This window comes from Budorcas taxicolor, chromosome 13 (assembly GCF_023091745.1).
Source record: "Budorcas taxicolor isolate Tak-1 chromosome 13, Takin1.1, whole genome shotgun sequence".
Taxonomy (NCBI): domain Eukaryota; kingdom Metazoa; phylum Chordata; class Mammalia; order Artiodactyla; family Bovidae; genus Budorcas; species Budorcas taxicolor.
The window spans coordinates 11740550-11761326 of NC_068922.1; the positions used below are offsets into that span (position 1 = coordinate 11740550).

At 45.9% G+C, this 20777-nt stretch overlaps 1 protein-coding gene across 1 annotated transcript in view; it reads right to left on the reverse strand.

Moving 5' to 3' along the window:
* Nucleotides 1-20504, reverse strand: part of PRKCQ (protein kinase C theta) — a 154550-nt gene extending 134046 nt beyond the window's left edge. Inside the window, exon 1 of the mRNA XM_052650657.1 lies at nucleotides 20404-20504. The gene's annotated coding sequence lies outside the window, so the exon portion shown is untranslated. The remainder of the gene's footprint in view (nucleotides 1-20403) is intronic.
* Between the last annotated feature and the right edge of the window lie 273 nt (nucleotides 20505-20777).

Here is a 20777-nt window from a genome sequence, read left to right on the forward strand (position 1 = left end):
CAGCCAGTTCCCACCGGCTAGCTCTGTTTCCACGCTACTCTCTCAATTCGTCCCACCCTCTCCCTCCTACACTGTCTCCGCCAGTCTGTTCTCTATGTCTGCATCTTCACTGCTGCCCTGCACACACATGCGCTAATACACAATATTTGTCCTTCTCTTTCTGACTCACTTCACTTTGGACCATAGGCTCTAGGTTTATTTGCCTCATTAGGACTGACTCAATTGTGTTCTTTTTTAAAGCTGAGTAACAGTCCATTGTATATATGCACCACAATTCCTGTATCCATTCATCTGGCTGAGTAACAGTCCACTGCATACGTGCACCACAATTCCTGTATCCATTCATCTGTCGATGGACATCTAGGCTGTTTCCGTGTCCCAGCTACTGTAAACAGAGCTGCAGTGGACACTGGGGTACATGTGCCTCTTTCCGTTGTGGTTTTCTCAGGGCACATGCCCAGTAGTGGGATTACTGTGTCATATGCTTACCCATGATTTTATGGCAGTGAGCACATAGCAGGTATTTTTCCTCTCCCTCCCACTCCATAGAAAGCAAGTACTTAGTAATCTAAGAACAGGCCAGGTTCCAGAAATTTCTAATTCTTCCTCCTTTTTACTGTAACTTCACAGCACTGTCGTGAGCTAGATGATCTTACTTACATGCTGTTTTTTGTTTGATTTTTAATGCCTTTCTCCTTCATGAGGGTTAGGACTTCCGCTCTCTTTTCTTCCCTGTATTCCCAACACCACATCCATCACTGACAATGATCAATGAAGGGCTGGATCAATTACTGTCTGTGGACTGAATAATTCCCTGCTTGTTCCAAGTCATAAAAGTTCCCATTTTCTCTAAGTTACTGATTAAGCCACTCTAATGTGTGAAGGTGATCTGAGTGCTACTTGCATTTTTCAGAGGATCTGTGTGTCTTAAATTTCTAGCTGGCAGAATTCTGGTACCGGGAAGAAATGAGGACTTTCAGGTGGTCACTGGAGGGTATTTTGAGATCAGGTGGGAAGAAGAAGTTCAAAGACAGCCACCCTTTGATTTGCCAGAATGTCTACTCCAAGGAAAAACAAATCCCTCTGTACGTTCACAGACTCCTCCTTCCCTCTATGGGCAAACCCATAAATCTCCAAGTGCTGGCCCAGGAGGGTTGCACAGGGTCAGAAGCGTAAGGGTCCATAAGGGTCAGAAAGATAAGGCTAAAACAGAAGCCCCAGAAAGCAGAGGTATGCTCTGTTTCTGCCCCAAAGACAATGCATCATGGGCATTCTGCATCTCAGTGGTTATTACAATTTTTTCTGTTTATTCATTTTCAGGACTAACATTTATATTCCACCTCTGAAAACTGCCCATTTGCTCTAATATGAAACACCTATGATATTTCTAGTTGTTATTTTGCAAGCCAAGCAGAGAAATAATAAAGTACAGAGCTTTGAGATTTAAAAATAATTATTCTTTGGAAAATATTGGCAAAACAAGTGTTTTCTTGAATAAGGATATCGCTTTGAACTTTCTGGAATCTTGGGCTTCAGAACTTGTCAAATAACAACAATCAATAAATAACAGACATAAAAGGGATCAGAAACAATTTGAATCTTACCAATGATTTCATAGATACACAAACATACTAACTTAAAAGCAGATTACAGTTACCTCAGGCATATATTGAGAAGCAATATAAATATGTCTCACAGCATAAAAATATATCATCCCTCTCATTTCCAGAATTGCCTTACAAAGTCAAATTTCAAACTTCAAAGTTATTACCAAAGGAGATTAATCTGGCTGCATTTCTCACTCATTTTTAATTAAACACACTTTCTTCTGAACGGCTCTTTGCAAGTTACAGTAGTCAGCATATACAAGTGTGTGTATGTGTGCCCACAGATGATATACTGTGCCATTTTAAAATGTGCCCCAAACCATAACTGATATAAGGAGGGAAGGAAGTCTCGTAACTCATTTCTTAGAATTAACACTACTGTCCGGTAATATTTTTTTAAAACAATGAGTCAGTAGATACAGTATATTGCCTAACTCAGGCTAAGCCAACTGGAGCATCACGAACACAGATTACAGCATCAAGCTGCCCGGGTTCAAATCTGAGCTCTGCCTTTTAGCAGCTGTGACTTTGAACAAGCTGTGTAACTCTTTCCTCATCTGCAAAACGGGGACAATAAGACGACCCACTCAAGTAGGTTAACAGATGTAAGCTGATCAGAGCAGTACCTGTATGCAGAAAAAGCTCAATCCAAGTTAGTTGTAACTATTAGTCTTGAGTTTATCCATTCAACAGTCAAAGGAATGACGATCATGTTTGCTTCTTCCACCACTTAGCAGAAAACATTTTCTCACAATGATTACTTCCTTTAGAGTTGTTTTGTCAAAAAGCAGCTCTGCTCGTTCAAGGTGGGCCTTCCCGCTCCCTCCCCCGAGTCACACCACTTCCCCTGAAGCTCGTCACCAGCCTCAAGTGCAACAGTCCTCAGTTTCACTTTCAGGTTATGCAGTCAGTGTGGCTGGGGAGGCGAGCTAGTCACTTAACAGGCACCCAAGTGAAGTAAGCACCGGCTCGTCACTGCTTTGCCCAACTTCTCCCCTGCCCTCTTGGCCAGGCAGTCACCTGTGCAGAAGGTGCGCGGAGGAGGGCTGCGGTTCTGTACTGTTTGGCATCCGGGTGCCCCGCCTTTTCATGGCAGGTCTGGGATGCCCTTATGGGCTCCGTGAATGCACACGGCCAGGTCTGAAGCCAGCTTCCTCCCTGCCGCTTCCTTCTTAATCGTGACACTGAGCTCTAGCTGACCCTTCTGTTTCAGCTGCTAAGCTCGTGTCTCACGCTCTGTGTGTCTGGCCTGTCCTCCCTCTCTCCCTGCACGGTGGCAGTTCTGCGTCCACCCCTTTGACTCCGTCACACGGCTTACTTTCACAGCTCCGACCTCCTCCTCATCACACCCGCCTTCTTCCTGTTTGGGGTTTTCTGGTCTTCCCTCCAGGCACCCCCCTGCTCTACCCAGTGCGGAGATCACACCAATGTCCTAGCTATGTACTGAGCACCTGCTGAGTGGGGGACGAGCCCAGGGCTAGACTGGAGAGAGAGACCCGGATCCCTGCCCTCAAGGAGCTCACAGTGTGGTCGGGGTGGAGGGGGTGTTGTTACTGCCGAGGTGGCTTCCGGTACAGGAAGCCGGGGCGCTCACTCAGGGGGGAAAGGATGTTTTAATTAGTGCAGGGGGTGGGGGCGCCTTCGCAGAGGTGGTGATGTCTGAGGGGTCGGCCGAGTGAGGATGCGAGGGGCAGAAGGGCATCTCTAGTGTGTGGTCCCCCACGGAGCTACGCTAACCAAGAGGCATGGAAGGAAAAGGTGATGCTCAGGCCCTTGGGAGAGGGAGACTGGAGAGGCAGGCAGGGGACCGGTGAGCAGTGTCAAGGGCCTGGATCTTATTCTACAAGGATAAGGGAGAGAAGGCAATCCCATTTTTGTCTGCGTCACTCTTCTGCCACCAGTGAGACTAGAGGTTCCGTCTCAGAAAAGAAATGTGAGGTGGTGAAATATTATCCTATCACAGCCTAAATACGTGTGTTTCCAAGGGTAGCTGCCAGAGCACCTCCCATTCCAAAGCTCTCCTGTGATGCTCCTCGGCCCAGCCCCCTCCCTGTCATCACGGCTGACTTGAGACTGGCTTTGACCAGGAGATCTCGGCAGAAGTGATGCTCCGTGGCTTCTTAGTTTGGCCCTTAAGAGATTTGAGCCTTTGTCCATGGCAGATATTTACTGTGAGGATCTAAACACCATGAAAAGAAGTCCAACGTGGCTGCATAGAGAGAAAGAGAAGGAGCCGAGGGTTCCAGCCTTCTAGCCAAACCCGCCAAGTGTCATCTGTTGCTGCTTAATCGCTCAGTCACATCCAACTCTTTGTGACCCTATGGACTGTAGCCCACCAGGCTCCTCTGTCCATGGGATTTCCCAGGCAAGAATATTACAGTGAGTATTCTCAAGAATTGCCATTCTCCACCTTGCCCCATGTCACTCAAGAATATGAGCGTGAGTTGCTATTTCTTTCTCCAGTGGATCTTCCTGAGCCAGGGATCAAACCCTCGTCTTCCGTATTGGCAGGTAGATTCTTTACCACTGAGCCACCAGGGAAGTCCATTTAATACACTGGGTTGGCCAAAAAGTCCATTTGGGATTTTCTGTAAGATGGTATCAGTTCAGTTCAGTTCAGTTCAGTCGCTCAGTCGTGTCCGACTCTTCGCGACCCCATGAATTGCAGCACACCAGGCCTCCCTGTCTATCACCAACTCCCGGAGTTCACTCAGACTCACGTCCATCGAGTCAGTGATGCCATCCAGCCATTTCATCCCCTGTCGTCCCCTTCTCCTCCTGCCCCCAATCCCTCCCAGCATCAGAGTCTTTTCCAATGAGTCAACTCTTCGCATGAGGTGGCCAAAGTACTGGAGTTACGATATAGAGAAACCTAAACAAATTTTTTGGCCAACCCAATATGAGCAATTCCATCTCAGATCTGTGCACAGCTTCAGAAGAGACCCCATGTGAATCCATGATCAGCAGAGCCAGCCCCAAATTCCTGACCCACAGAATCATGAGCAGATCAAATGGTGTTCTTTTAAGCTACAAAGTATTGCAGATGTTTGCTACCCAGCGACTGCTATCCAAAGCAATATTCTAGGTCAAATCAATATTAATAGTACACTGGGGTCTTAACAAGTTCAGGACAGCAGCACTGATCCACTCACTGCCAGCATGGGTTAAGTTGTACTTCACTTAATTACTTACCACCAACTCTAATTTCAAACCTACATCACACTTAACTGATTAGTGCTCAAGCTTTTAAAAAAGTGGTTCTTAGAAAATGTAATCCTGTTTCCATCTCACAAAAAACTAAGAGAATGCAGTGTGTGGATTAAAATTCCCTGGAATTCAGCCTGAACTTTCCTATTGATAGTTTTCAGACAAACATCCAAACAAACATGTGTCTCACTTTTTGGACTTGCAGAATGTTTGACAGTTCTTTATATTTTGCTTTCTTAGCTGTACTGCTAAGTGTCTTGAGACAAACCAGTACTTGAATAAATGGTGTGATCTCTCTCTCTGGGTCTAGATATTTAGACCCAGAGGTCTATACTATTTTTTCCACCAGAAAATATCTACCATATTTTTCTAGGAGAAAATGACTTTGTATATTTATTTTTTCACATTACTATGTTTTAAAAGATTTTTTAATGTGGATCATTTTTTAAGTCTTTGCTGAATTTGTTACATTATTGCTTCCATTTTATGTTTGTTTTTTTTGGCCATGAGGCATGTGGGATTCTCGGTCTCTGACCAGGGATGGGATCTGTACCTCCTGCACTGGAAAGTGAAGTCTTAACCATGGGATGGCCTAGGAAGTCCCCTGATTTTGTATATTTAATGAAGATATATTCTCTCTGTTCTGAGTACCTCTAACCTGCTCTCAAAAGAGAAGGGCTTGCCCTTCTTCCTTTCAATTGAAATAATAAAATTCAAATATTGAATTGGGATTTCTCTCTACCAGTTTCACCTATGGCACACTATTAATGGATTAAGTTTGCCTTCATTAAAATTTCTAAAATTATCTGCTAGCTTATGCTCAGCAATACTGGCAATTTGGGGTCAAGCAAGTTGCTGAAGCTCCAGGATTTTGGTGATCTGATGTGAACAGATGACTCATTGGCAAAGTCCCTGATGCTGGGAAAGACTGAGGGCAGAAGAAGAGGGCGTCAGAGGATGAGATGGCTGGATGGCATCACCGACACAATGAACACGACCTTGGGCAAACTCTGGGAGATGGTGAGGGACAAGGACCCCTGGCATGCTGCAGGCCATGGGGTCGCAAAGAGTGGGACACAACTGGGTGACTGAACAACAACAACAGCGTTGCATTTATTTTATTTTAATAAGTAACAAAGCCTTTCCTACTGCTCACATGGCTTTCTTTCCAAAAGTGCTTTCATCAAATACCCCAAGTGTATTATAACTAATAACAGATCTCAGGGCCCAGGAACTTAAAAAGAATCCCAGCAGTAAACTCCTTCTTTTCACTGGAACAGAGGAAGGTGAGAGTACTTTGTGCTGTACTTTTGGCAAATATTTAAGCTGCTTCTGCATCAGCACTTGGAATTCTGCAAGTGATCGCTCCCTGAATTATTTCAAAATCGTAAGGACTTTAACTATCCAGGATTGCTGTGGTACCCTAGCCCATGCATTGTACCAGTGAAGCCCATAAAGTGAGCCTGTGCTGTGCCGCAAGAGAAATCAATGCAATAAGCCCAAGTTCTGCGACAAAGAGTAGCCCCCACTAGCCACCAACTAGAGAAAGCCTGCACACAGCAACGAAGACCCAGTGTAGCCAAAGATAAATAAGTAAATAAATATTTTTTAAAAAGAAGCAATGCAATTCAATCATTTAAAAATACATGATAATGTATTTTTCTTCTCCAATGACTCATGCAGAAGAACAGAGTTTCCACTCTTAGAGCAGAGAAGATGCTATCTGGCTGCTATTCCTCATGAGCTTATCTTCCAGAAACAAAGTCCACTGAGGAAATCAAGGTGTTCTTTTTGAAGAATCAGCATTTTGAGAAGACCTGGCTGTTAGCAGACTTCTTGTGCTACCATCACCACTAACACAGGAGAAGGAAAGATGTGCTGTTGCCCTTTTTTTTTCACAGGTAGGCTTTAATTTGCAAAATTTAAAATGAGAGCAGAATGATTTCAGTGTTTGGGTGACTGCTCTCCTGTTTACTGGTGAAGAGGTACATGTTCCAACCATTGAGAATACAGTAAGTTCGCTACATACAAACCTTCAAGTTGCGAACTTTCAAAGATGCCAACATGCATTCACATGTCCAGTCATGTAAGTTAGTTCACATGTCTGGCATACTTTTCAAGGTACTGTACTGTAAGATTTAAAATGTTTTATTTTTTGTGTTTGTTATCTATGTATTATTTGTGTAAAAAGTATTATAAACCTATTACAATACAGTTACTATAGAGCTGATAAAGAAGGTTGGGCACCAAAGAACTGATGCTTTCGGGTTGTTGGAGAAGACTCTTGAGAGTCCCTTGGACTGCAAGGAGATCAAATCAGTCAATCCTAAAGGAAATCAACCCTGAATATTCATTGGAAGGACTAATGGTGAAGCTCCAATATTCTGGCCACCTGATGCAAAAAGCCAACTCATTAGAAAAGACCCTGATGCTGGGAAAGACTGAAGGCAGGAAAGGAAGGAGGTGACAGAGGATGAGATGGTTGGATGGCATCACTGACTCAACAGACATGAGTTTGAGCAAGGTCTGGGAGATAGTGAAGGACAGAGAAGACTGGTGCACTGCAGTCCATGGGGTCACAAAGAGTAGGACAGGATGTAACTACTGAACAACAACAACATACAGCCAATTGTGTTATTTGGGTGCCTAGGCTAACTTTGTTGGATTTATGAACAAATTAGATTTATGAATGCACACTCAGAACAGAACTCACTCATATGTAGGGGACATAATATACTCTGTATTCTACACCCAGGCTAATGAATGGGTTAACTATAGGCTGGGAGCCATGACATGTATTTGATACTGCACCACCCAGGTGCCTGGGGGAAATCCTGGTGTGAGTGGAATGTGTAGATCTCAAAAGACACCCTCCCCGAACAGCTACAAAATATTAGGATTAGGAGGGATTCTAGAGACCCCCTCATCCAACTCACTCATCTTATGGTCAACATGGCCAAGCAGGTCAGAGAAGACTGGTCTCCTACCCCCAATTCTGTGATCTTTCCATCTGCCTTCATTGTCAGACAGCTCAGGAAGACTGCCTGATGGTGGAAAAGCTGGACCAAGGCAGGGGGAAAGTTGCTCCAAGATCCTATAGCCTCTCTACAGTCTCTGCTATGGAAAAGGATGATCTAATCTGGATTCTTAATACCCTTGCATGCCAACTCCCATATGTCTTCATTCATTGCAAGGGACCTGGGAAACAAGGTGGATGGCTGGGGAGGGGAGGGAGGCAGCAGGTGCTCTGGTATAGAGTCTGGCCAAACAGAAGTCAAGGCACTGAAGTCTAATAATGCACTCGGCCCCATGCACCACTTCTCAGTCATACCCCTAACATCCACCTTAAGCACATGGGCAAATGTTACAGTGCTCAGAGCTCTTAGTACTAATGAGCAGGTCCTGAAAAACATGACATTTGTAATTAGACTCCTTCATGCTGGCAATGAGAGAAAAATAAAATCTATTCTCTGACGAGGAGATGTCCTATCTTCCGCAAATGAAGATGAAGTCTGAGCTCTGTGCTGAGAGTTTAAGATGAGAAGGAAATAGAAGACCTGGTGTATGTCCTTGATGTATGTCAATCCTAAAGGAAATCAACCCTTAATATTCATTGGAAGGAAATCAACCCTTAATATGCTGAAACTGAAGCTCCAATACTTTGGCCACCTGATACAAAGAGCTGACTCACTGGAAAAGACCCTGATGCTGAGAAAGATTGAGGGCAGGAAGAGAAAGGGACAACAGAGGATGAGATGGTTGGATGGCATCACCAACTCGATGGACGTGAGTTTGAGCAAACTCTGGGAGATAGTGAAGGACAGGGAAGCCTGGTGTGGTACAGTCTACGGGGTTGCAAAAAGTCAGACACAACTTAGCAACTGAACAACAACAAGGTCACTGACCAAGCTTTCTCAGGAGATAATAACCGAATTACAGTATCATTATTGGGACTTCCCTCGCAGTCCAGTGCCTAAGACTCCCTGCTCCCAATTCAGAGGATCCCTGAATTGAATTCAGTTTGATCCCTGGTCAGGGAACTAAATCCCACCTACCTCAACTATGAGTTTAAATGCTGCAACTAAAGATTCTGCATGTCATAACTAATACCCAGCATGCTGCTGCTGCTGTTAAGTAGCTTCAGTCGTGTCTGACTCTGTGCAACCCCATGGACGGTAGCTCACCAGGCTCCCCCATCCTTGGGATTCTCCAGGCAAGAACACTGGAGTGGGTTGCCAGTTCCTTCTCCAATGCATGAAAGTGAGAAGTGAAAATGAAGTCGCTCAGTCGTGTCCTACTCTTAGCGACCCTCTGGCAGCCTACCAGGCTCCTCCATCCATGGGATTTTCCAGGCAAGAGTACTGGAGTGGGTTGCCATTGTCTTCTCCAACCCAGCACAGCCAAATATATAAACATCAGAAAAAAATATTTTTATTGAGCTCTGTTTATGAGCCAGACAGAATCACAAATCCCCAGAGACACGAGAAAGCAGAAGAAGGAGAGGAAACACATCACAAGCTACATAGAAAAGATGTAACAGGAAAGGACTCTCTCCTGGATAATTGCCAAATGGACCCTGATGAAGAAGAGGCTCCATGAACAGGGTGAGGAATGCACCCGGGTACCACCTGATCTTCTCACTTCCCAGAGGAAAGCAGAGTGCTTGGGGTGGAGACTCCATTGAGCTCTGGAGGGCAGGGATGCTGAGCCTCACACAATTAAAAGCATCTCCCTTGTTTGGCAGACAAAGATGAGCATAACTCTTCAGTTGCCTTGGTGTGACTGCCACCCACCCCACCCCCTCCGCCCGGAGGTTGCAACCGTCCCAGTGGAACACACACAGCATTTCCTCCAAAACATGATGGCATCCACGCAGAAGTGTACTGTAAAAATTGCCTCCAAAATCCCACTGGGTGACATGGGCTTTTGAGGTATAAGCCCAAACCCTAAGCTCCTGTGTTAACATTGTTTTAGCCATGGCTTACTAGCTGTTGGGAACCCATGCGAGTGCTCATTTTATTACTGCTGGGATTTATTTTTAATCTTCTTTAAAAGAGTATGTGTTTTTCTCCTCTGGTTTCATATTTTTGGTTATTCTACCTTTTAGTAAGTCCCCTAAAGCAAGGGCCCCCAACCTCTGGGCCGCAGACCTCTGTCAGATCAGTGGCGTTAGATTAGAAATAAAGCACACAAAAAATGTCATGCTCTCGAATCATCCTGAAACCATCCACCTGACTTCCTGATCCATGGAAAAACTGTCTTCCACAAAACCGATCACGGGTGCCAAAATGGCTGGGGATCGTTGCCCTACAGAATTTATGACTCTTTATTTCAGTTCAGTCGCTCAGTCGTGTCCGACTGTTTGCGACCCCATGAACCGCAGCACAGCAGGCCTCCCGGTCCATCACCAACTCCCGGAGTTTACCCAGACTCATGTCCATTAAATCGGTGATTCCATCCAACCATTTCCTCCTCTGTCATCCCCTTCTCCTCCTGCCTTCAATCTTTCCCAGCATCAGGGTCTTTTCAAATGAGTCAGTTCTTCACATCAGGTGGCCAAAATACTGGAGTTTCAGCTTCAGCAGCAGTCCTTCCAGTGAACACCCGGAAGTGATCTCCTTTAGGACTCTTAGATGATCATAGTTGCAAAGCAGAAGCAGAACCAGAGATGAAGGGAAGAAGTGTAAGGATGCCAAGGCAGGCGTACGGTGGGATGAACTGAGAGATTGGGACTGACGTGCGTGGTTGCTGCTCAGTTGCTGAGTTGTGTCAGACGCTCTGACATTCCTATACACTACTGTGTATGAAACAGATAACTACTGAGAATCTGCTGTGCAGCCCAGGGAACTCTACTCAACTTGGTGGCCTGAATGGGAAAGAAACCCCAAAAGAGGGGATATATGTGTATGTGTAGCTGAATCGCTTTGCTGTACAGCAGAAACTAACACAGCATTATGTAGCATCTATACTCTGATAAAAATATTTTTTAAAACAAATTTATTACTCTTTAAAGACATTTTTCTTTGAATGCTCTCAATTATTTAATCTTTGGCAGGCCTTTATCATCCTAACTCTTGAATTTCATCCTTCACTTTTGATCTTTTATATCTTTTTACCTTTCTTAATGAAGTTTAAGATCATGATGGTTTTGTTCTGAAAGATCCTAAAAACATCATTTTATTAAATTTTAATCTCTTTTATCCTTTGATATTTTTTTTTACTAAAATAATTTTGAGCTCTCTGTGTATCTGCATTCCATGTTTACCCCCTGCCTCATCCATTTGCTTGTAGGGGGATATTTTGGAATATCTCAGTATTACTTTTTATTTCCTTATCATTCTTAACTCGGTCTCTTTTCCTTTCATTACTGGCATTTCTCAGCAAGGTGAGAAACTGGGAGGGTGATGGGGGAGAAAAGTCTACCACAGGGATGGGGAGACAGAGTTTCTCCCTTGTAAGAAGTTGTCTTTAAGCATGTAAAATGTTTTCTGTCACCTTCAACTCTGAACTTCTAGTAGAATGTATCTAGGTAATTCTAGAAACCCACAGGCAAAACCTGCTGAATTGATGATCCCGCTTGTGCAGACATTTTTATTTTCTGCACCAAAATCATTGCAGATGGTGACTGCAGCCATGAAATTAAAAGATGCTTGCTCCTTGGAAGGAAAGCTGTGACAAACCTAGACAGCATATTAAAAAGCAGAGACATCACTGCTGACAAGGTCCAAATAGTCAAAGCTGTGTTTTTCCAATAGTCATGTCTGGACATGAGAGTTGGACCATAAGGAAGGCTGAGCACCAAAGAACTGATGCTTTCAAACTGTGGTGCTGGAGGAGACTCTTGAGAGTCCCTTAGATGGCAAGAGATCAAACCAGCAAATCCTAAAAGAAAGCAACCCTGAATATTCATTGGAGACGAGGGCAGCAGAAAATGAGATGGTTAGACAGCATCACTGACTCAATGGACATGAGTCTGAGCAAACTCCAGGAGATGGTGAAGGACAGGGAAACCTGGTGTGCTGCAGTCCATGGGGTCGCAAAGAGTCAGACACCACTTAGCAACTGAACAACATCCATGTTAGAGTCCAGGTTTCATTCCAAATAACACTGGGTAGCCACTGCAGAGTTTAACGCAAGGAGTGACAAGCTCAGATCTGGGTTCTACAAGGATCCTCCAAGCTGTACAGTGGAGAACAACCCACAGTAACAGAGACCAGGGAGGAGGTTCTGGCGGTGATCCAGAAGGGAAATGGTGGTGACCTGATTCGGGGTGGGAAAAGTGGGTGGAATAAAAGATACGTAGGGGTGTGCATCTACCAGAACTTGGCTTGAGGTGAAATGAGGAGGTGAGGAGTCACAGAAAACATCCAGATTTCTGCTCGTGCAAGAACAGGTGAGACAGCGCCACAGACAGGAAAGGAAGGAGGTTATCGTGTGGGAAGAGAAAGGGGAAGACCGTGCAAGCAGTCTGAGGCACGCGGTACTAGATGCACCCATTCAGCAGCTAGCCGCAAAAGGACTCTGGAGAGCTCACTGTTAGGGAGTGGTCAGCAAGGGGATGGCTATTCAGGTCAGTGAGCACGAGGTTACCCACGGAGTGAGAATCCAGAGGAACATCAACCTTCCATGGGAAAGGAGGGAGAGCAGGAGCTTGCAAAGCAGAAGAGGGGAAGGAAGGAGAATGGGAAGCAGGGGTGGGATGAGGGTGTTGCTCCGAGAATGCAGAGGTGGTCAGTACACCATCTGCTGCAGAGAAGTCAAGGAAGGAAGGAGTGGAATTGAGCAAGAGTCAGCAAAAGGGAGGGCTTCCCTGATGGCCCAATGGTAAAGAATCTGCCTGTTAATCTCTGGTCCAGGAAAATCCCCTGGAGGAGGAAATGGCAACTCACTCCAGTATTCTTGCCTAGAAAAACCCATGGACAGGGGAGCCTGATGGGCTACAGTCCATGGGACTGCAAAGAGTCAGACACGACTTAGCAGCTGAACAACAATAAAGCAAAAGGGAGCATGAATGTGTTACATCCCAGAGGCAACAGAGCCAGATGTCTGGCCGTGGCAGGGAGTGAGGACAGAGCAGCAGGGGCGGGGGACAATTTAAGCAGGCTGGCTGTGAAGAGGATGAAGGAGAAGGCCATGGCTGGAGGAAGGTGAAGAAGGATGGCGTTCTTCTTCCGAGAAGGAAGGGGCTTCAGCATGCTTGTGCAGTGAGGTGGGACCAGGCGGGGTAAGGAAAATACAGATGCAGAATGAGATAATCAAGAGAATGAGATTCCTCCTCCTTCCACAGAGAAAGAAGAAATGGAATCCAGAGCATCAGTGGAGAAATGAACCTTAGATGGTGAGGCTTCTGTTTTTTTATCATAAAAAAGGGGAAGGAAGGGAGGGTGATCCAGAGCTGGGCATGGAGCCCTGTCATCACAGGGTGAGGTTGTTTCCATCAGGGAAACTCCCGTTTTCTCAGCGAAGCAGGCTGAGGGGATGGTGGCGGCAGGAGACGGTCTGAAATGGCTGCTGTATTCTACAGGGGCAGGGAGTTGACTGGGCAAAGTCTGAGGGAGGGCCTGGCTGACGCTGGAAATCACAGAGGCCCGACGCCACGAATTTGCAGAGTGGCATGATTCTGTCCCCTAGAAGCTCAGCAGCCTCTGGCTCCACACTGGGAGGAGATGGGACTCCGCTGTGGACCCGGGGACCCCAGTTTTGGAAAGAAAAGCACATCAGCTCATGTGGCTCCACCCAAGCTGCTGCTCCCAGCCTGAGTCAGGGTTGGGGGGTGCTTCAAGGGGAGGGCAGAGGGGCTGTTTTCATCTTTGTTGACTTCAGGCCCCACAATCTCTGGTCTGTTGTATCAATACTATTTTTTTCTAGGCAATTTTTTTTTTTTTTCCTTAAGAAGCTGACAGGGCACATCCCAAAGTCCGTATTCCTCTTAACAAACGTGGAATCTGATTTTAACACTCTCCCCCTGAGATGACATCTTCCCCAAACAGCCAACTGATGAACAAACTTTGGGAATATAACCCACGGAGGCAGAAAAAGGAGCTTAAATTGGGAGCCAAGAGATCAGAGTTCACAGCTAGTCATTCGTTGTGGGACCCTTGATGAAGATTCTTGACCTCGACCCGCCTCAGCATCTCTATAAACTGTGGATGAGCCACTCAACAGGCAGGACTTGAGGAGAAAATGTCTCACATACCCCAGACACGTGGCATGATGCCCACTCAACCAACATCACTTTCCTCTGCCTCCCTCCAGGCCAGAGAGTGTATGATTCTACAACTTAAAGGAACGTTACAGAAAACTAAAGGTCATAGGTCTAGGATGATCAGAAGACACATATCCCAAAGTCCACGATCCCAAATCTCATGAATTATTTACTCTTGCTATGTGAAATGCATGCTAGTCTTTCTGTTCCATTTCATGTTGAAAGATTTGCTGGTTGCAACACAATGCGAATCTCACAATCCAATAATGATTGTGCTTTGCAGTTTAAAAAACACTAGATGAGAGGCCCAACTCTGTATCACTGCAAACAGTACATTAGCAGACCACAGAATGGAAAAAGTTGAAAACTACCGCTCTAAAAACGCTACCACACAGCTGACATGAATTTCTCCCCAAACTGCAAGAAGGGCATGTCAGCTGACTTTCATGAAAGACTCGGCCTCTTGCTCACCTGGGCTGTGAAGAGTCATCTGACCATGAATTCTCAGCGCCTGGCTTGCTTTGGAAACTCACCCATATCTTGGCAACGGGACTCTACCGGCTAGATGCTTATTTTAGCATATGCCCAGTGTGAACAATGCAGAGGGCTGGAGATGGTAACAGGGCAGGCTAGCCAAGGGTGATTAAGGGGCCGCTGTTTGTACTTTCAACTAAAGAGCGGTAGTTGATGTGGTAGTGATCAACACACTTTGAGAGGGAAGCGTCTGGGCTCACCCCATTCTCCTCCCTCACTGCTCTGCTCAAACCAGACAGGGTTTGTCCTTTGCCTTACTAGGATGTCATGCTCACAGGCCATCCTAAAATGCAATCCCACCTTCAAAACATCCTCACCTGCACAGCAGGTCTCAGCTGCACTGCCACTTTCTCTGGATGCCTGCCCAGACACCCCAGATCTAGTGTCCCCTTGGCACCACATGTGTGCCCAGTACAGCATGCACACACTCATTCTGCACTGTGGGTTCACTGGGGGCTCCTCGGGCACCAGTCCTGCTGTAGGTGCCGGGAAAAGGGCTCCAGGCAAATGCCAGCCTTTTCGGAGTTTATAGTAGCAAAGAGGAAACAAATCTGCAACACAGTTGTGCACGGTAATACTATAAACTGATATAACACATGATGAAATCATCACACTCAGAATTTCCCCTTTACCTGGTTGCATCTCGCCCATGGTTACACAGCACAGTGTGTGGCTCTGAGGCTCCCAACAAAAACTTGGTGGATGAAAGCACAACCGCCAACTTTCTGGTTTTCCCCACTGTCCTGGTAATTTGTCTTGTTTTGGTCACATACAAGACGATAACCTTTAATTGTCTGCAAAGGGTCTGTTCTGCACATTTAGCATCATTACAATGAAGGCCACGCTTACCTGATTCTCGACAACTGCTCCTTGCTAAACCACAAGGAACTTCATGTGAGTAGGGGCAGCCCTCTCTAGCGGGCAGAAGCCCTTCTGCCCGTGGGTTCCCTAGTCCTGCAGGAGATGCTGGACTCGTTAAGTCCTCCAATTATTCTGCACTAAAAAAGGGGACATATTAACTTCATTTCCTAATTTTGTGACTATTCTCTGCTTCTGGGGGAGAATGTTCCTATTTGTAAGAAACACACATGAAAGAACCGATAAGGTGATAGGGCATCCAGTCCGCAACTTATTTAGACATCATCAGTAGGGTTGAAAGGGTAAAAGGATTTTCCCCTTTGTACTGCAATTACAGCTTTTCTCTAAGTCTGGGATGTTTCAAGGTTAAAAGAAATAAAGAGAGAGGAAAAAAATAATAAGGGACACAAGTACAGGATGAGATAGGAAAAAAAAAAAAAATGAATTCAGAAGCAGCATCAACCCATGAACCCCTGAGGTCGGGCACCAAATGGTTTGGTAAAATGTTAATTGGTTACCATCTCACAGCCATTAGGATGGCAACAATCAACAAACAGAAAGTAAGGAGCCTGGGCGCGGATGGGAGACACTGAAACCCTCCTGCACTGTTGGTGGAAATGCAACCTGGTGCAGTCGCCATGGAAAACAGTGTTGCAGCTCCTCAAAAAACTAAACACAGAATTATCATCTAATCCAGCAATTCCACTTCTGGGTATACAGCCACAAGTATTTAAAGCAGAGATCTGAAGTGATATTTTTACACTCATATTCACAGCCGCCTTATTCGTAAGCCAAAATGTGGAAGCAGCCCAAACAACTAGGAACAGATGAATGGGTAGACAAAATGTGGCAGACACATTGTGGGAGATACTGTTGTTGCTCGGTTGCTCAACTGTGCCCAACTCTTGCGACCCAGGCTTCCCTGTCCTCACCATCTCCTGGAGTTTGCTCAAACTCGTGTCCATTGAACCCATGGTAGATAAAATGGAATGTTATTCAGCCTTTGAGAAGAAAGGAAATTCTGACACAGGCTAGAACACAGATGAACCTGAAGGACATAGTTTAGTAAAACAAGCAACTCACAAAAAGACAAATCCTGTGCGATCCCATTTATACAAGGGAGCCAGAGGAGCCAAATTCAGCGATAGAAGGTAGAACCAAGGGCTGAAGGAAGGGGGAACGGGGAGTGAATTGTTTAATGGGTAGATAGTTTCCATTTTGCAAGATGAAGAGAGCTCTGCCAGATGGATGGTGGTGATGGCTGCATGACAGTGTGAATGTACTCAGTGCCACTGACCTGTTTAAAATTTAAAAATGATTAAGATGGCAGATTTTGTCAGGTGTATTTTTATCGCAATTTACAAAATTTAATTGGTAGGTTATCCAGCTCTGTGGTTTTTGGCAAGGCTTGGCAATCACATAGGCCTGATTCTAACATTTATCAGCTGTTAAGAACTGTGCAAATGACTCAACCTCCCTCAGCCTCCATTTCCCCAACTGCAAAATGCGAATGCTAACAAGGATAATGACAACAATGGTGATAATGATGGTGATATCAAATTTATAAAAACTTTGCAAAGATTGAATGAGACTAATATTTACCAAATACAAGTAAAATTATGTGCCATATAATATCTGGCCCATAAATTATAAGTACTAATACATCAATAAATCACGTCTTACTGCTTTTGTTGGCTCCGATTACCATGAATAGGATTAGCTTAATTCAAAGTTATAATTTTTTAAAAAGCTATATAAATGAGCTTATTTACAAAACAGAAACAGACTCACAGATTTCAAAAACAAACTTATGGTTACCAAAGGGGAAATGCTGGGGTGGGGTGGAGGGATACATTAGGAGCTTGGGATTAACATACACATACTAATATATAAAAAATAATCAGCAAGGATCTACTGTATACCACAGGGAACTAGACTCAATACCCTTATTACCTATATGGGAAAAGAATCTGGAAAAGGATAGACACAGGTACATGTATAACTGAACCACTTTGCTTTACCCCTGAAACTAGCACAACACTGTCAATCAACAATACACCAAGAAAAAAAATTTTTGAACCAAACAAGGAAAAAAATCAAAAGGTAACATCGGCCTGTAGAGTATGTACTGCCAGAGTGAGTGGCTTTGAATATCTGCTAATTTAATCCCAGAGCAGAAATCTATGATTCCAGGCGTTGGCTCTGCTAGTCCTAATTTCAGAAACTTCTGGTTCTCATTTTGTCTCAAGGATAGCCTCAGATGACAGAGCAATGTGAATAATCATGTACAAATGGTTGACAGGTTAAAATAATGAAAGAGGTTTCCATTATTGCAAGGAAACACCTCATAATTCATCTTCTTGCCTCAACATCATGTTTTTCTACGACTTGCTCCTGATTTCTGCCTTGACAGCTAGAATAGGTATTAAAAAGCAAAGCTGGATGCATGACTGCTTGAAAATGAGAAGCTTAAACTTCCAAACTAATGGACAGAAACAGAAAGAATGAGTTTAACATGATGTATGTTGTCACAAGACTAATTCCCTTGCTTATAATTACAATCTGATTTTGGGCAACAAACTTATATAAATAGGAACTCACATGATACATCTGTGTTCTCTCGGCCTTTTTATCATATAACCATTTTTTAAAATTTTAATGAAATGATTTGTGAAAATTACTTGGGGAAAATGATAAGATTGAACCCTAGAAAAAGGATGTCATCTGAAATCAAAAATATCCTTATTAACAGTTATATTAGATGACTACATCAACCATACTTTTAGAGGCAAACAACACAATCAGTAACTCCAAAGCAAATGCATTCAGAACAGGTAGTACTAATTCCAATTCCTATTTTAAAAAGAAGGCAAATGTCCTGTCATCAAATTCCACATTGTAAGGGGATTTTGTGGAGCTTTACTCCTGAATGCCAGTTACAGATTTGTACTATAAGGCCACACTCTTGGAAAAAATCCTGGACCTAGTCCACATGGAATTTCAGGTAACATACCAGACTCACTACACAGAAGAATTGCCTCTTTTCCATAGAAGAGAGGGAATATATTACAATTGCAAGAGGGACCTTTATAGAAATAGAGAGGAACAGGCTATTCCAGGGAGCACCCCCTCCCAACCCCCTGCAGGACCTGCTACAAACAAGAGAAAGCTCATTTCAGTGTTGAAAGGCACCTTAGAAATCTGAAGAAGAACCAAGGTGTGACTAACTGAACAATATCTCTGCATAAATGAAAGGCCAGGGGCACCTCAACAAAAGAAAGTTCTAGGCACTGGCCTATGTATCTTTCAAACAGACAATAGGGAATTTCTGCAGAAGGGAGAAGGATCTGGTAGGACAAAGAAGCTTGCCCATGAGCCATCTGCCATCCCAAGCAACCGCTGCACAAGACGGTGGCGGAAGTGAACACAACACGGCGGAGGGTGGTGACGAGAGTCCTCCCTGGAAGCTTACATTTTAAAAGCTTACAAGAAAAATCACGGAGGGCCGAAACAAAGGCTGGCGATGGGGACAGGTTGCTCGTGAAATCAGAGAAAAGTTTATGAGAGAGTGGGGGAAAAAAAACCCCAAACAAACCAACTTAATTTAGACTTAACTGCTAACTTGGAGGAGTTCCACAGCTGAGGCTTTGAAGGTTTTAGAAGCTCTTCCTATGCCGCATGTTTAAATATATGTACGTTCAATCGACATGAGAAAGACTAAGAAGAGTCTGCAGCAGACACCTGCTTCAGACAATAGTGCTGATCTCCGAGGGATTCTAAACAGCCTCGCACCAACTTCAGAAGTAATTTGCAACCAAATTAGTAAATGTCACCCTCCTTCCCAGGAGACACAGCATTTTTTAAAAAAGACTGAAGCACTGGCCGTGAGACTGCCATTTTACAAGAGTTAAAAGATAAGTTCGGGGGGAAATGAAGATGGTAATTCACAGGATTGGGGTGTGGGGCGGGAGTGGAGCACCACCATTTTCCTAATAGGGCTTGTTTATCAAATTTCCCCACCAGGAAAGGACGGTGGTGGTCACAGCTTCTAGAGAACGTAAGGGGAGCAACAACCAGACCTGTGTTCAGAAAGGGACCTGCACGCTCTCCCTACCTGGGGGTGGACCATTCCATGGGCGAGGAGAGAGGCGCCTTCTCATTCTCCCCCCCGTGTCACCAGCCCCCTCCTGGTCAGCTCGGTCCACCACTGAATCATCTTTTATCAGCACCGCTCTGAGCAGGACAAGCCCAGAGACAAAGCTTTCTCCTTGCAGAAACCCCAGCATCTCCCAGGTGAGCCCGCCCGCAGGGAACGCCGTCCTTAGCGTGAAAGGCCCATTTCACACTGATAACCCTTGCTCTTTAGAACCGAATAAAATATAAAGGCAGTAGCTCTAGCTTCTTGACGTGCGGCCCCCAAAGCTGAAAAACACTCTCACCCCAAGACTACAGGATTGAGCCCCAGTTTTTTGTTTTCTGACATTTATCAAAACCGGCCTCCTCCTGCCCCAGGCCCCTGGAAAGAAACTTGGCTTAGTTTAGAAGCGAGTGTTGGCAGCCCCGTCTGCTTCTCGAGCAAACGCCAGGAAAACTTAATTTTCCTCCGTGGCCAGGCTGCCACCGCATCACACACCTCTCCTTCCCAGGGCGTGCGGGAAACAGTAAACTCTCCGCCACCGTCTTCCTTCCCTCCCTCCCACCCCGCAGTTTAGGTGAGAGAGGAGCCCAGAAGCAAGCGGAGGCGCCCAGCCCCTGGCCCCGACGGCCTCCGCCGGGCCAAGGTCCGCGCATCCCCGGCGACCCGCGCGCCACAAACCGCGGAAAGGAGACCCAAAGTTTGCGGCGCTTGTCGCCCTTCCCGAGTCCGCGGTCCTGCTGCCCGCCCCGTCCCGGATCGGCTCGGAGCCCGAGCTGGGTGGCCGCCCCACTCCCCGCGCCCCTCGCGGGGCGCCCTGCCCTCCCGATCGGTCGGCGACCCGCGCGGGGACCTACCTGCCGGTGGCGGCGGTCGGAGCGCTCAGCTGGGCGGCGGCGCGGGCACGGGCGGCGCGGGCCAGGGGGCGCTCGTCACCCCGAGGCCCCGCCGCCGAGCCGGCTGCCCCGACGCCCGCCCCGGAGCCGCGGCCCGCGCACCGCCCGCCGCGCGCCGCTCGCCTCCGGGGCCCGCCCCGCGCTGCGCCCCGCGCTTCCGCTCGCAGCGGCTCCGGCCCCGAGACCTGGTCCCATCCCCGCGCCGGGGATGCTGAGCTGCGCGCGGGCAGAGGCGCCCGAGACCACGTGACTCTCCATCTAACCCAACCGAAAAGCGAAAGGAGCCTTCCCACGGGAAGGATCAAGGTCATCAGATTAAAAAAAAAAAAAAATTT